Here is a 15,832-nt window from a genome sequence, read left to right as displayed (position 1 = left end):
CGTTAACCGTTGCATTTTATTCACAATTGTATGGTTTCATCAATTCATCATTCTTGGAGACTTGAGTGAGAGCCTACTTTGCACAGCACCTGTTTTCAGAGGGTGGGGTTGGGTTGGGGGAGGGAGAGGGAATTGGTATAGGCACCCTATCTGTTGAGTGTTGCGATTGCCATACCCCCTTCGTCTTGCATGGTAATTGGTATGATCATTATTTTTTTTCCTTGCCAACTCAGATAAAAAGTGCTGATACATAAGGAAAACATGGATGTGGACCCTATGGCAATGTGATTCTGAAAGAGTGCTAAATTTCTACTTCTTTGCTTTTTACTTTTTGCTTGTTACTGATAATGTGTTAGTTTCATTTATTGTAGTGCATAATCTTAGTAGGAGAAGCTAGACAAAGTAAAATAAGATTAACACGTTAGACATTTCACACTGTAAAGTTAGTTCCAGGGCCAGGGCAAAGAAGGAAAAAGAGAACATGAAGTTTTGCAAGTCTGTCAATATAAACCTTCTTAAAGGGTAACCATCATCCTGCTTTTTTAAAGATCTGTGTATACTTTTAGTAGGTCTTATGAAGTACACTTCGTTGTAGAAGTTAGAGAACTTGCGTGGTAGTGATGCTTGCACGTCTAGAGCACTACTGATTGGAGAAGGAAGTATACCTCCAAGGTGAAAGATATGTATTAAATAAAATCAGTGAAATTAAGGCAACTGATCAGCAAGCATTTGTGAGCTGGCTTAACCTTATACTGCAACTTCATAAGACAAGTACTGTGTACCTCCCACCCACCCACCCACCCCTATCAAAGTTGTATTGAAAGCCTTTGGCTTTATCTTTATGATGATGTATTGAGGGAGAAAGCTGCAAGCTACCCTGGTACTCCATATCCTAAATGTCAAAAGGTCTGTGTCTCGGCGACAGGGGAATGCATGTTTTTAACACCTGAAATTGTATTTACATCCAGCCAGCCTTTCTTTTGTTGGCCAGCCCAGTATGGAAAGCAGGGATTTGCTCTGGAATGTATGGCCCTATGAGCAAATCTCCCGAGCAACCTGTAAATCTTCGAGTGATTCTGTTTACCCAGCTCTCTTTTACAGTTACTTCTCTGTGGGTTGGTCACTTTTCATTCTGTGTTCAGCAACTGGAAAAATGTGTGGGCAGACAAAAAAAAAAAAAAAAAAAAAAAAAATGGCCTGAAGAGGTGTTTTTTGAACCTCAGTTCAGTTTCCTTTTGTGTGTCAGGGTAGAGGTGGCATAAAAGGGCAGAGTAAACAGTTTTGATGAGCCGCCTATCAAGCCCTGGAACACTCATGTGTGGACTGTATGTGATCCTGGGAACAAGGCGATAAATGAGGGAAGCAAACATTCCAGTTTCAGATCACAATTGGTTACAAGACCATCCCAGGCAGGAACAAACTAGTTCAGTAGGACTAGGTACTGACTGTGTTGAGAGTGATTTTAACACAGAATATGTGATGTCCACATTTATTATCAAATCCATTTTGTAAGTTCTTTTGTAGTTAGTACTGATGTTCACTTTTTTTTTTAATGATGTTGATTTTGTTCCATGAATGGATCCCAAAAAGAGTATGTCTGTGCTTTCATGGGAATTTGGTCGTCTTTTTTTTTTTTTTTTTTCCAGGTCAGTGCTTAGGAGCTTTGATATACAGGGAAGACATGCACTCAATATAGTATTAGTAGAGAGAGAGTAGATCCAATGGTGGTATTGATTTGTTGTAATCATCTTACATTCTTCCTTTGTACTGCTATAGGCAGGGCATAGTGCACTTAAACTGGGACAGATTTTTTTTTTTTTTCCCCCTGTGCGTTTTGTGTGTGAGTGGAGATTTATTGATTTCTTTGTACTCGTTTTGTGTGTACGCTCCACTGGATAATGGTGAATAGATAGACAGGGCGTATTATATGTACTGCATTATCCGGTCGGCCCTGTGTTTGTGAATGCATGACAGGTAATATGTCATTCACAGATGGAAAGAAATGAAAGTCATCTATTAACATGCAGTTAAATAGTGCAGCTTACATCAAAGCTCCTTTTGAAGACTTGTTTGGAGGTACACGTAGTGCCATGAAAGTATAAAGTTGTGAGTATTCCTAAGGGAAATCTTTTGTCTGGTTAAATGATTACATTGCTGAGTAATTAAAGTTCAATGTTTGCAGCCAAACCATAGGAATGTGTGGCAACTTCAAGCTACAATTAAGACTTTTCTCTGAGTTATCCACCTGTCCGGTTTCGGTAAGCACAGTTTTTTTTAATGTTAATGTCTACTTCACCCGTTAGTGTGGAGCTTCAGTATGATTTATGAACTGACATAGCAATGCACCTGACTCATTGCATCACATATTGAATCATGTTTTCTTCTTATGTTGGAAGCTCCCAGTTATGGCTGACATAGTTCGTGTTTCAAAACTGAATTGGTATATAATTGTACCTTGTTCCAGTTGCCATAGCTCAAGCACTCAGAGCCAGACAGTGGGTCCAGTGGCTAGATAAAAGACACTAGAACAAACAGAAGAAGATTTCAGGCTCACTCTATAAATGGCATTCAAGTACCACACAAAAGGGACTCGCTTTGTAATTCCACGGTGTAGATACAGTATCCACCGAGCGTGGGATTTCTGAACATTGCATCTCTTTGTCTCCTGAAATACAATTTTATTCACACAGAGTTTGATACTGTTTTTATCTGTCAGTTTCTTTTTTTTTTTTTTTTTTTTTTTTTTTTTTTTTTTGGGGGGGGGGGTATGTTTATGTATTTGTTTGTTTGTTCTTTTTTTTGCAACTGTAAAAGATGTTATATCAGTAGTTATGATTGAAATGCATCGTACCTACAGGCACATTTTGAGTTTTCTGTAATACTGACTCAGTAGATTAATTGTCAAATGAGAAGCTGTCACATCCATAGGTGAAACATTTTGAAATGACAACGCTGCTCATGCATAATGAAATCCTTCCTGATTGATTATGTTTAACTCAGTTTTGATACGGCATTATGGTGTGGAGATGATATTTACAGAATGATTTTAATATTTTTTGGCAAGAGACAGTAATTTGTTCTTCCCCCTTCTCCCCCCCCCCCCCCCCAAAAAAAAAAAAAAAAAGATAGAAAATTAGCATGGTTTCTAGATTCTTTCCTCTGTAGATCTAGATGCCTGACCAGGGTCTAGAAGTAGTGTGAGTTTATATCACACCACTTGTAGTGTGTTGTGACTGTAGTCTCTGTATCTTTTCCAAGATGTCTTCACAGTGTGCATATTGTTACCGTGGCAAGTGAATGTAAATCAGATCACCACCTCACATTGCTGCTCTCCTTGTACAATGCGTGACATAGATTCTAAATTTAGGCTGTTCAGAGAGGGTACATGTATGTTGCCCGTCATTACGCTAAGTGCTTTTCCATGTGGTGGGTGCGAAGATGAAGGAAAGTGCCTGGGCAAGCATAAGAAGGAAGAAGTAGAACAAACCTGCCCTCGAGGTCAAGACTGAGCAAATAATGCAGGTCTTTTAAGCAGGGTTTAGCGTCTGTTTAGGCGCATTCTGACAACAGAAGGAGGGATATTTGGATTGGGATCCAAATCTCACTTTTCAGATCATTGTTCAAACGAGGTGAAAATTCTACTCAATAATTGTGATCGAAACATTGATATTCAAATCATGGTTCATACGGGACACAGTTTAGAGCGATCATATTGATTATTTGGGGAAAATTGCACAAATAGTATAAGATTTGGATTGCAATCTGAATCGGGACTTTTTATCTTGCAATGCATTCTCACAACAAATTAGTGAGATTGGATCATGATCCAAAACGTCGATGTTTGGATCACGATCGAAATCTCACTCCCAAAAGCTTGTGTGAACCCCCTTATGAAATCTCCAGACAAGGAAGGATACCTCAGCTTATCATTGTGATTTCAACTGAATCGGACATTTGTTTCATCACAAATTTCAAAAACACTCTATCCTGATTTTAGATCAGACCGCTACCTGTTTGTCAGTAAAGAAGGAAACCAAAGTTTCTTCTGATATCCTTAATTCAATGTCCATGCGTAGAGTTTCATATCCTTGGGGTGAATGTGCAGGTCCTGCCATAAAGACTCAAGTAAGCATAAGAGATATTTTGTCATTGGTCTTTATATGCTTTTCAGTTGATATCTAATGATATGTCCATTAAACTGCTAACATTGAAATACTCGACGGGCCTATCAGTAATATGATATTTTATTGAGATGACAGAACTGTCATGGTTACTTTTATCTGGCTTGCTTTATAGGCCACTTTACTAAGATACTGGTATAAGTTTTGACTGTTGTAGTATCTAATTAAAAACTTTCAAAATCATTTTCTCTTAAAGTGGATTTTTTTTTTTTCTGAATCTGAGTAATTTTTGCACTCAGCTGGGTAAGGTGAATTTTAGGTATTTTGTATTGTGCGGAATCAAGATAACGTGAACTATGAATACATACAGCAAGCAAAAATTTTCACTTGCTTTTTTTTTTGCGGAAGTTGCATCTTGCACGAAGTTCCCAAAAATGTCCATACTGTGAAAGCTTCCACCTTTACAGTATTCTGCAGATTGATACATTTCAGTATTTAGATACGACTTCAAGTGTCATACATGACTTGTTGCTATGTCTTGCCAGCCGTGGACCAGCCTGTTTTTTTTTTTAATATTATTATTATTGGGGGGGGGGGGGGGGGGGACGGCATTTGATGTATAGATGTCTGCTCAATACTTGAATATGTTCTGTGAATTAGCTTCTTTTGTGAGGTAGTGCCTGGCTTACATGTGATCAATATTGTGACACTGACGGGGAAACGGGCACCGACGACTCATTTCTCATAAAGAATGCTAGCTGTGTATCTTAGCCACTGTTTAACTTGACATTGGACCAGAGAGACACCAGCAGGGAGCTGTTTGGGTGCATTGTTGTGGTCGAGAGGGAAGGGGAAGAGGAGGGATGGGGGGAGGAAAGGAGAGCAAGTGACTGGAAGCAAAGGAATATTGATTCTAGAGGGAGCGTAATCAATGTTGAATTAGGTGGACGGCAGCTGCTGTGTGATGGAAATTTGAAAGCTTGCCCTTAAATGTGGCACCAGTGGCTATACTGTTTTTCTTTGAACCACAGTATTGATCGACTGACGCCCAAAACCCAATCTTCCAAGAATAGCTTTTGTCACTTGGCCTCTCTTCTGGTGTAGAGAGCAAGCTGTCCATCTGCATACATGTACCAATTAATCACTTGTATATCATTCTCTTTCAACCATTATGACAGTTTTGGTGGTTTTTATTTTGTTTTAGTTTTGGTGAGTCTGAGTGTAAAGACCATTCTTTAAATGTACTACAAATTGAGTAATTATATCATTAATTTTGACAAGAATGTTGTTTTGCCTTACCTGTTTTTATTTTAAACAAGATTTGGCAGGACATATTGAACTCAAAGGCATTACTTTATTACTATCATGAAGACACGGACAGTTATTTTTTTGAATGCATACTTCGTTTCAGCTGCAGTTTGATGCTCAAGAGCTACATATTGAAAATCTGATACTGTGCTTGCAGGAAGTCTGGTTGAGTAAAGGCAAGGCTCGCGTAGTATCTCCTTGGTAAAGGCTAGCGCTGTGTATTATCCCGATGGAGCCTGCTGCTAATGGGTGCTGGTGCTGAGGGCAGAAATTTGGGATGAGGTCAAATCCAAAGGGGGCAGACTAGGAGGAGAAGGGTGAGAGAGGTTAGTGAGGATAGCAAATGGGAGGTCAAAGGTCACAGGGGTGCATTTTTGATGAAATGATTACAAGTTGAAGGGGGAAAAAGTATGTGGAAATAAAATGGAAATGGTTTTTCGACATATTCTAATTGCCATACATCTAGTTTTATGGGTTTTCCCCCCCTTTGGAGTGGGGGGGGGGGGGGGGGGCTGAATGCATGTTACTCTGAGTGAGGTATTTTATAAAACTGTGATGGCTCAATTTGTGAATGTTCATGGGTTCATCTTTCAGTAAATGAATGGTCTGTGTGCATATAATTGGTGTAGGTGTAACTATTGCCTTTGAGCATACTTTAATTATAGGTCATGTGATTTTAAAAGCTGTTTTGTCTATTAAAACGTCAAGGTTTACAATTCAAGGTGAATGAGAGATTTAGTCATCAATTAGGCTTATAGAAAAAAAACACACTTTTTTTTTACTGTCTTGGTCTGAGTTTTTTTTTTTTTTTTTTGGGGGGGGGGGGTTTAGTATATTGAGAATTAGTTTGATCTCATGACAGGGTAGACAAAATGTTTAATGACAGTGAGGTACAGGAAATATTAAACATGTAGTATTGAAGAAATTTTGTAGGAAAATTTGATGAAGATGGGATGAAACAGTGATTTTAAAACTGCTTGAGTTATCACATTTGATGCATATGTGTAGGTCAGTGCTACCGTTTAGATATTTGCAATAAAGCCTAGAATATTATAATAAGATATCGCTATTTTTCTCATAATAAACCATTAGCCTAAACTGTAGAAGGTTTAGTGTAGAAACAATTTTATCATAACTATTGTTCACATTCATAAATATCAACAATATTTGATAATGCTTATACTGATTAACATTTTCACATTGGTTGTTTCTATCCCTAACTCACATTTTAGAACTATTTTGAAGCAATAAAGCTGTGTTTTTGTTTCGTCTGCAAATGGTAAATAATATCTTCAATGTCTACAGCCAATTTATGGCAAGTCACTCACAGACCAAGACAGTAATTGCCATGTGATGTAGCAACCGTGGTCTGTCATTGTTAGTGGTATTGAACACTCTTCTGACAATGAACCAAAGTTAAAGGCCATTACAGAGATGCCAGCTATCACTCTTTTTTTTTTCTTTTCGTTTTTTGCAGCATTTTGTCCTGTTTTTGCCCCCCTCCCCCCCCCCCCAAAAAAAAAAAAAAATACTGTAGGGTTCATAGATAATACTAATGTTCCAAAATTGTCTTAACTAAATTTCCTGTCTATGGCAAGAAAGGTAAAAATACTGTTTTTCCATGGGGACAAAAAGCCTTTCAGCCTTCAGAATACTGCAGTGTTGTTTAGGTTGGCATCCCTGACATCACCACATGTATGAAATGTAGGTCAGCAAATTTGGAACTCCTGAATGAAGATTGTAACATAGTTATAAATGGAAATAGGCTCAGTGGTTAACATCTGTATGATGTGATAGCAATTACATGAATGCTGATCTGCATGGTAGAAGAGTTGGATGAGGCGTTTACTTGTGTTTTGTTGTCAGTCACCTGTTGGTTTAAAGACATACAAATGTAGGTTGATATACTAGTCAGATTGCCCTTTGCAGTGAAATGCTCTTCTTCTACGCTGTAGCTATCCAGTGATCTCTGTCAAGTTTATAATACAATCCTGTGTGAAAAGCCAATAGCATCCTCTCTACGAAAAAGGATTTGTTGCATGGAGGCAGAAAGGATAAGAGTTCCTGGTGATTGTTGTGTGTGCAGTTTTGACTCTGCTCTTCAAAGTGTTAATCTAACAATAGGACAGTATCCCACTGATGTCACCACTATTGATTTCCACTTGAAAAGTTTACACAGTCTTTATCCCATGCTAAACTGCTACACAGTTAATGGCAAAAGTGCTAATCAATAACCGCTACAATAGTCTGACAGTTGTGACCAGGATGTCATGTCGACTGTGCAATTCCAATGGTCATCTCTGGTTTATATATATTTGAAGGCTATTTGCTTGAACCATCTCTTTCTTTGCCCCCTTGGTCTGAATTTGCATTCTGCTTGGGATGAACTTTGTCAATATTGATGCAATCAATTAAGTGGGCTTTTAATGATCTGATAAAAACCTCTAGCCTCAGGACACATCAGGGACTTCATGAATAGAACGGCATGTACCCACATATTGGTATTGTCCATGTGCTTGGTGATTTCTATCAGTATCCCCCAAAGGCTCTCTCCCAAGGTAAAAAGAAGTTTAGAGAACCTTGTACTATTATCATAAAATGGGAGCAAGCAGCTGAAAATGTCAAAATTTGTTATCATTACAACAAGTTAAAATTGAATTTGTTGACCACCCTGGTTCTATAAATCCTGTTTTGTTTTGTTTTGTTTTGTTTTGTTTTGTTTTGTTTGTTTTTAAATAATCAACATGGTCTTCATGTCATTAACCACAATCTTTCCCCTTCTTCATATGATGTGGACTCTGTTTTTTGCTGAGACAAAGACATAAGAGTGATAACTCTAAGGTCAGCAGCATCATTGTGTCAACTAAAAATGCCATTTGGCTGTGCAGTCAGACTCCATGTCTAGCCTTCTAGCCTACAGGATATCACAAAGTACTTCTGTGTGTTACATTATAGCAAGAATATGAACTGATGAACTGAAGAGGAGACTGTAATATATCTGCAGTTGATAATCAGACTAAGAATGTACTGTATGAATATTTGGGAACAAATAACTGCAGGCCAGCTGATTATCAAACAGTGCCATCCAGATACTTGTTGTACATGTAGATGGGAATAGAAAATGAATTTTCAGTAGAATTAGTTGGGTAAGATGTTTGGCGTTCCACTGCAGTATACCGTAGGCCTACAAGTGTACATCTTTTAGAATGAATATCACAATAAATGGTTTTACCATTTACTGTATATTGGAGATATCATTAGTAGTTGTGATAATTCTGTTTCAAGACCTCGGTTATTACAATCATATTGCTTTGAAGAGATGGTAAAAAAAAAAAAAAAAAAATTCTAAAAGATATCTATTATACAAAACAAGATTTGCTATTTCTTTTTTTTTTTTTTTTTTTTGAGATGGGCATGGTAGCATCCAGTGCATAATTTACAACCCCTGCCTCAAAAGTATGTGGCCCTTTAAGAAGGAGATTTAAAAAAAAAAAAAAAATATAAGGAATGGGTATCGAAACCTTTCAAGTGAACTGGCTGAGATACAAGGCCCGTTCACAAACAACGAAAATCGAAATTTCAATCGCGATCCAAATTTCGATTTTTTTTTTCGACCGTTCATACACAGGGAAAAATCGCACTTCGCAGCAAGGAAAGAACGATCAGTGGCCAAACTGCGCATGCGCGAATCTTGCATGACCGAAGACTGACCCCGCAGTCCCAATAGAGTTTCGCACGCGCTACGAACGATGGGACTAAAAATACCGATTTCCGAATCTCGATCGCGCTCACACACACGACGCTTGGCAAAATAATCGCGATTATTCTGAAAAATCGCACTAATAGTGCGAGTTGGATCGCGATAAGGATCGCGGTAATTAGTGAGATTTTTCTGTCCACACTGGAAAAAATTTCGAAATTTTGATCGCGATAAGAAAATCGATTTTTAAATCGCACTTTTTCCCTTGTGTGTGAACGGGCCTACAGTGTAGGTTAGATTTGAAGAGATTTGAAATTAGGTGAAAAGTATACAGGTTTTTATGCATGCAGGTCTGTTTGTTTTGTGTGTTGCCCCCCCCCCCCCCCCCCTTCAACTGACTGCCGTTTGCAGAAAGTGCCATTCGCTGCATGCCAAAGTTGACAGGGGTCCGTGGGCTCTGTCCGTATAACAATGGCTGCAACTATTTCTAGGCCTGAATGACCACTAATTGCTGGAAGTCGGTTGAAAGTGATCCTCCTGGAGTGGGAAGACATTGTAATTAGATACCAGAGGATGAGACAAGAGGGAAGTGTGTGATATATGCTGGTGGAATGCAGCAGTGGTTAGCTATCTGACATATCAGTTTACATGGCAGGAGCAATTAATAGATCATAGGAGTATTGCATTGTTGATATTCACACCAGTTCAGACAATAGAGAACATCTACCCTTCACTGTTGTCTCCTTGTCTCGTTTTTACACTGTGCATTCATGTTAATGATTTAAATCACAGGAAGAAATATCAAAGATTATCGAAATATGCATGACTTAGATTTGAAATTCAGCAGACTGGGTGAAGGCTAACCTTGAACTTACAGGTCCTACTGATTATTCAATGCAAACTGGGAAAACTTGGAGCACAAATTGCTGAACTAAACTAGTGACGCTGCTTTTGTGTCAATTGTCAAATTTGTGAATGATTTTTAACAGTTGAGGGTGCTGAAAAGCATTATGTTAAGTCAAAGTCCTACCACAGTGTCGGGTTCAGGTAATGCCTGAAGACTAGTCCTGCGTATACTCTGGCAGTTGTGTGTGGGAAATGTGTGTTATAGCAGAATCAGCTCATCCTCAATGGGTTAATGTGTTCCAATTCCAGTTCAAAGTAAAGATATATAACTTTGCTACCATGTTATCTTTAAGATAGCTTTGATTTTTCCAGGGAAATGATTGTTGGATATTGAATATTGCAGTTCTTTAGGTCCTATTCCCATCAGTAAAATATGGTTTATCATTTTTATCTGCAGCATGCATGTGACAGTTATTACCTAATGCATAGAAATTTTGATAATACCACCTGTGTAATGAATGTTCAGAAATTAATGAGCTATTCTCTCTGATCATCCTCCTATACAGTAAAGAGTGATCATCACAATGCTACCAATATTTTTACCTATATCCTTTGCATTCCCTTCAGAATCTTAAAAAAACAATATGTTAATATCTGTAAGCCACTTTTCACTATATTTACAGGTTGGATGGCTATAGCAGTATGCTTAACAAAGTATGGCAAGCATTCCTCTGGCGAGTACAGTTATGAAAGGGAGAATAGCTTGCCGCGAAAATCTGTTTATGAAAAAGTATGCGACTGCTAGTGTGACTTTCTGGATACGCCTGTGTGCAGTAATCAAAGCTCACTTTGTGTGTGTGGCTCACAGAATGGGGGCTTGAAGGGTTCCAGAATTGTGCTGTCAAGTGACTCTTTCAAGCTGTGCCAAAGAGGGGAATTAACAGGGCATTCAAGGGTTCTATTGTTACGCAGGAAGAAGGTAAAGGTAGCTTTTGGAGAAGTATGGCATTCTAGATCTCTCCCCGAAAGCAGCGAGTGATGATTCTCTCAAACACAGGGTTTGCTTTTGACACCTCAGCAGTCGACGAAATCCAGCAACTGTGAATATCAGCGCAAATAGCCACACAATATGTAACTCTAACAAAATGCAGGGTACTGCATGGCACAGAAAGACCGTCAAAATTTTGTACTGTTGCAGCTTTTAAGAGAAATTAATGCAAAGTGGAGATAGTAGTACATCCTTCACTTTCAATTAAACTGCCCCACATATATTTCCATTAAAAGCAAAGACATGCTAGTGTCCTATAGTGTGGATACTTGGGACCACTGGCTATTGAAATTGTCTCATGATATCTGATTTCTCTCTTCAATTCCTACATGGTGACGAGTGACATTTGATCTTGTTTGCCACATTTAGTCATTGCTTGAAGCTGCAATAATTTGTTTCATTAAAGACACTGAGTACTAGGAAGTTATTAATACAGTGTAGGTCTTACAGCACTGGGAGAAATGCATGTTCCATTTAATATTGTGATCTGTTGCATTTGAGAATGTGACAGTGGCATTTTTATTATTAGAGTTTCTAGCATTTTATATGTAGGGCCTATATTCTTGTGCACAATATAAACAAAATGTTCATGACTTTTGCAGCTTTTATAGCAAGTTTAGTTAGTCGTGGTAAATGGCAAATGTCCCCCAAAGCCTGGACTTTCATTCCTTTCCAGTTGAACTGTATCGAATCTGTAAAATGAAAATATAATAATAGAATAAATTAAAAAAAAAGAAAAAAGAAATGATGTCATCCAGGTCCTTATTCATACCAAATGTAGTTTGGTCTATTTGGTGTGATAACTCGATTTAGAGAAAAATTCCACTCAGTGTGTGGTCATATGCCAACTATTTGTCTGTCTGTTCATCAGTTCGCTTCCTCCTTTCTCTCTGTCTCTCCCCTCCTCTTTCCTTAGACTTCCTACAATTTGTTCTCTCACTCTGTCTCTGGATGTGTCTTTCCTTTCCACCTCTGTGTGATTGTATTTCTTTCTTTTGTCTCCTTTTTCATTAATGACAGTAATGTCAATATGGAATGGTAAAGAGAGTGAGGGGCATTAGGGGGGAAAGAATGTGCTGGTATGGACCCGCAGCCGATGGCTCTAATTTGCCTTGTTGATGGATTCCCCTGTTAGGGTCTCTTTGAAGTAATTGGGATCAGCGATTAGACTCCTACGCGCCAGCCAGCCTCCCTCCATCAGGATTGATCCCGAAATGTGGAAGATGGGATGACTGTGGGGATGGCGGTATCAATCCTCGCCGAGAAAATTGAGGGCAGCAGACCCACACTGTGTAGATATGGCTTCAGTGTTTGATGAGTTGCAAAAGGCCCATTCACACACACCTGAACTGAACGGTTTTCAAAAATTGATTTTTGCAGCACTATGCGTAAACCATATTAATTCACTTATGTGGACACACCTTAACAAAGATGTCTGAGAATAGATTATTTTGGCATCGCATTTCAAAAGTCAGTTTTCCAAAACCACTTTTTTTGAGTGAATGTGAATGGGGCTAATGTCTGACATCAACTTGCCCTGTCCAGAGCTACTCATTCTGTTTCCACCTCTTGGCCAAGGACATGCGAAGATAGAGAGATTATATAGGAAATTTATGAGGATGACCACTACTCATGAGAGTAATGGATGGCTGAAACTTAATTTGAAATGGCAGTAGATTTAGTCATCCATCATCTTCTTCAAGGCTGATGCATTACTGGCTTATATTTGTATTTTGACTCATTTTAATACCATTTATACCAGAAGAGGATTGTTTTAGCTCTCAATTTTGAAGACCCAGTAGCATGGAGATTCATTCCCTGTCCACTGGGTTACATTCTAAAAACACAAATAGCACTGGTCAGTGAATATGTGCATCCAAACGTACACTCGTCTGTAGTGGTCCACTCCAGATGAGATTCTTTGGCTATGTGTGTGTATTTTCATAGAAATCAGTGATAAAGCTGTAGGTCCTACACAATTCTCGCTATCGCCAATGACGTAAAAAGTACCTGAATGTTGATTTAAGCGTCATTTATGGTGCAATATGGGATAGTCTGGTAGCAAAGTCACTTCCGTTCGTACGCGCACAACCGACTGTATTCTACGTGTACTTCCTGTTTTCTCGACTTGAATTACAGCTTTAATATGATTTGAAATTTCTCCATTCTTAAGAAATTGCTGTTAATACGACTATTGGTTGTTGCTGCCAAGCTGCCATGTGTTGTTCGCACGACAATAAATGAAAAAAATCTGCAGAAATAGGACCCTTACTGGCATGCGAGACGTGACGTGGCCACGGTGGGTGAAGTTTGCGGGTGACTCCACAGCACAATACGTGCACGCGCAACTTACTAGTAGTGGTAGTAGGCCTAGTGCCTACGTACTTGGAAGAAGTTGCTTTGGAGACAGGATAAGTTCGAGCTCACGGTTCATTCCTGTTTGTGTTCGCGACATTTCGACAGAGAACAAATAGAAAAAAAAGATGGGCATTCCATGACGATATCCAGATGGGTGAATATTTTCCAGCATATTTTCAGCGTATGCAGAGATGACTGATCTGTGATGTGCACATCGCATGATCAAGCAGTACGCTGTACCGGTATGTGTTAGCTGACAGGTGATGCGTGCAAGGCCGGCCTAGGGCAATGCATGCGGGGACTACAGTGTACGAGTATGACAGGCCTGGCCACTCGCTGGCTCGGGCCTGGCGGTACAGCCGCCTATATACTGTACTAGTATCCGTGGTCGGCGCGGCGCCATAGGTAAGGTACACATACGCGCACGCTAGCGCTGTGCAAATTATGCTCCGCGCCGGAAGTACCCTTGCTACCAAGTGCACTAAATCTTGACGAAAAAGCCACATCCGGGTACTTTTTACGTCATTGGCGATAGCGAGAATTCACTACACAAATTCTCGAATATATTTGAGTGAGGCCAGCCTTCCCACTCAATGATATCTCCACACTACAGGGTCTTTTTCAGTGTACATTGGAACTGGTCCGTCCTCATCACTAATGTGTTACAAATATATCTCATGTATTTATGTTTGTTTGTAATATTACCAATACTTGGCTAAAATGATTTCACCATGACAACCCATACCAACAAGCCCTCCCATTTCTTGGTAATATCTAATACATGTATCTGAAAGACCTCAGTTAACTGTACTTAATCTGTTGCTGAGATGTTTTGAGGTGTTGAAAGTTATATAAATCATCATACCTTCCCAGAATGCTCTCCCAAGTTCACTATAGAAAGTGAATGATTCTTGTGGAAAGAAATCTGCTAAAATTCTCCAATATTAAAGCAGTAAATCTAGATAGATAGATTACAATCCAGAATGTATATATGATGAGGTCCCTTTTGGTCTGAACTAAATCATGTTGCTCTTGTGATTGTAGGTGTACCATGTGTTACACATTTCTGTTCTTTCTTTTGTGTGTAATATGTATCACAACAGCTCTGAATTATATTGCATTTGGGTTTAGACACAGTTACTATAAAGCATGTCTGTACATGTACTGCAATCTGTGTAGGAAGTTATTATAGAGTGAAATGTAGATGCTCTCTTGCATTCTATAGACCTGACACAAAAGTCTGAATGAAGAACAATAAAAAGTGTCTAAAGCCCACAAAATGCTCCTGCAGCTAGTCAAACACAACAACTCTCGCAGCCATCAAAATGCTTTAGAGGTTCCTTTGCAGAGTGAAAGAGTAATGGGATACTTGCACAAAGCATAGCCATTCGAAGCACAACAAAGCTGTAGGTTATTTTTTTTTTTCTTCCAGTTTTGAAGTGTGGGCGGGTAGCCATCCCCAGATCACAACAAATAAACCGTGACACCAGATCAGTGGTATTCAGAATTCCCGCCTTTTTCTATCATTAGTCTCTCTAGAGTTGAACTCATATATATTGACTTGCCACACACAGTTTTCCCACCTTGGGATTTCATGTTCTGCTGTACTAGTAGTGAGCTAATGTGAGGACACGTACCATTGGTAGCATTTACACAAGAGAATGAACACTAGGAAAAAAGCTGTTGTATATATACTGACAACAGCTTCTTCATCAGCTATATTGAAAGGGACCCCCAGATCTTCAATGACTGGTTTGCTGACGATACATTTCAAGTTGTTGCAAAAATACATCATTTCTATGTAAATACTGCATACAGTGTACGTGGTACATACGGGTAGGACGGTCGGGCAAGAAAAGTCTTACCAAAAGGTGAAATATGAAGGCACACAGATAGTCAGGAACATGTGAAAATGGATTAGTTTTCTGCCACAGTACACCCACAAACTTAGTTGTGTGAGCACAATTTTCTTATTTCTCAATGAATCAAAAGCAAAAGAAAAAAAAAATCTCTCGTTTCAACTTCTTGTTTCATGCATGAAAAAACGTGAGAAATTAACTTGCATCGGTGCCTGCTTTGAAATCATATGATCAATTGAATTAGTCAATTTTTGCATTGTTAGAATGTTCTTGAAACAGACATACAAAGACTGTAGAATTGTGAGAAACTCATTCTGCAGAAAGATGTTAGTGCTGATGAAGTACAAAGAACCTTTACACTGAGTGTAATGATTTATAGCAGCAAATATGGGGTATTCATTGCCCGCCGTGTGAATGTTAGGACCATCACCTGGGTCTTAGAATGAATAGCTACATGTCATACGGTTGATAAGCAAGACCAGTGATGGGGGGGGGGGGGGGTTGGGCTAATAGGTCCATTCACTCTGGAGTTACATGTACCATGGTATCAATAATTTATTAGCGCCAATCTTTAATGGTGAAATACCATGTT

At 39.0% G+C, this 15,832-nt stretch overlaps 1 protein-coding gene across 2 annotated transcripts in view; it reads left to right on the top strand.

Annotated features, from left to right (window-relative positions):
• LOC140242122 (uncharacterized) overlaps positions 1–15,832 on the top strand; it is an 84,331-nt gene that overhangs the window by 411 nt on the left and 68,088 nt on the right. The window contains exon 1 of one of the 2 annotated variants that reach the window (XM_072321887.1): positions 1–65. The exons of the other annotated variant lie outside the window; for it this stretch is intronic. The gene's annotated coding sequence lies outside the window, so the exon portion shown is untranslated. The remainder of the gene's footprint in view (positions 66–15,832) is intronic. 2 annotated transcript variants of the gene reach the window in all.

The sequence above is a fragment of the Diadema setosum genome, chromosome 18 (genome assembly GCF_964275005.1).
Source record: "Diadema setosum chromosome 18, eeDiaSeto1, whole genome shotgun sequence".
Taxonomy (NCBI): domain Eukaryota; kingdom Metazoa; phylum Echinodermata; class Echinoidea; order Diadematoida; family Diadematidae; genus Diadema; species Diadema setosum.
This window is presented reverse-complemented; position numbering and strand designations above follow the sequence as displayed.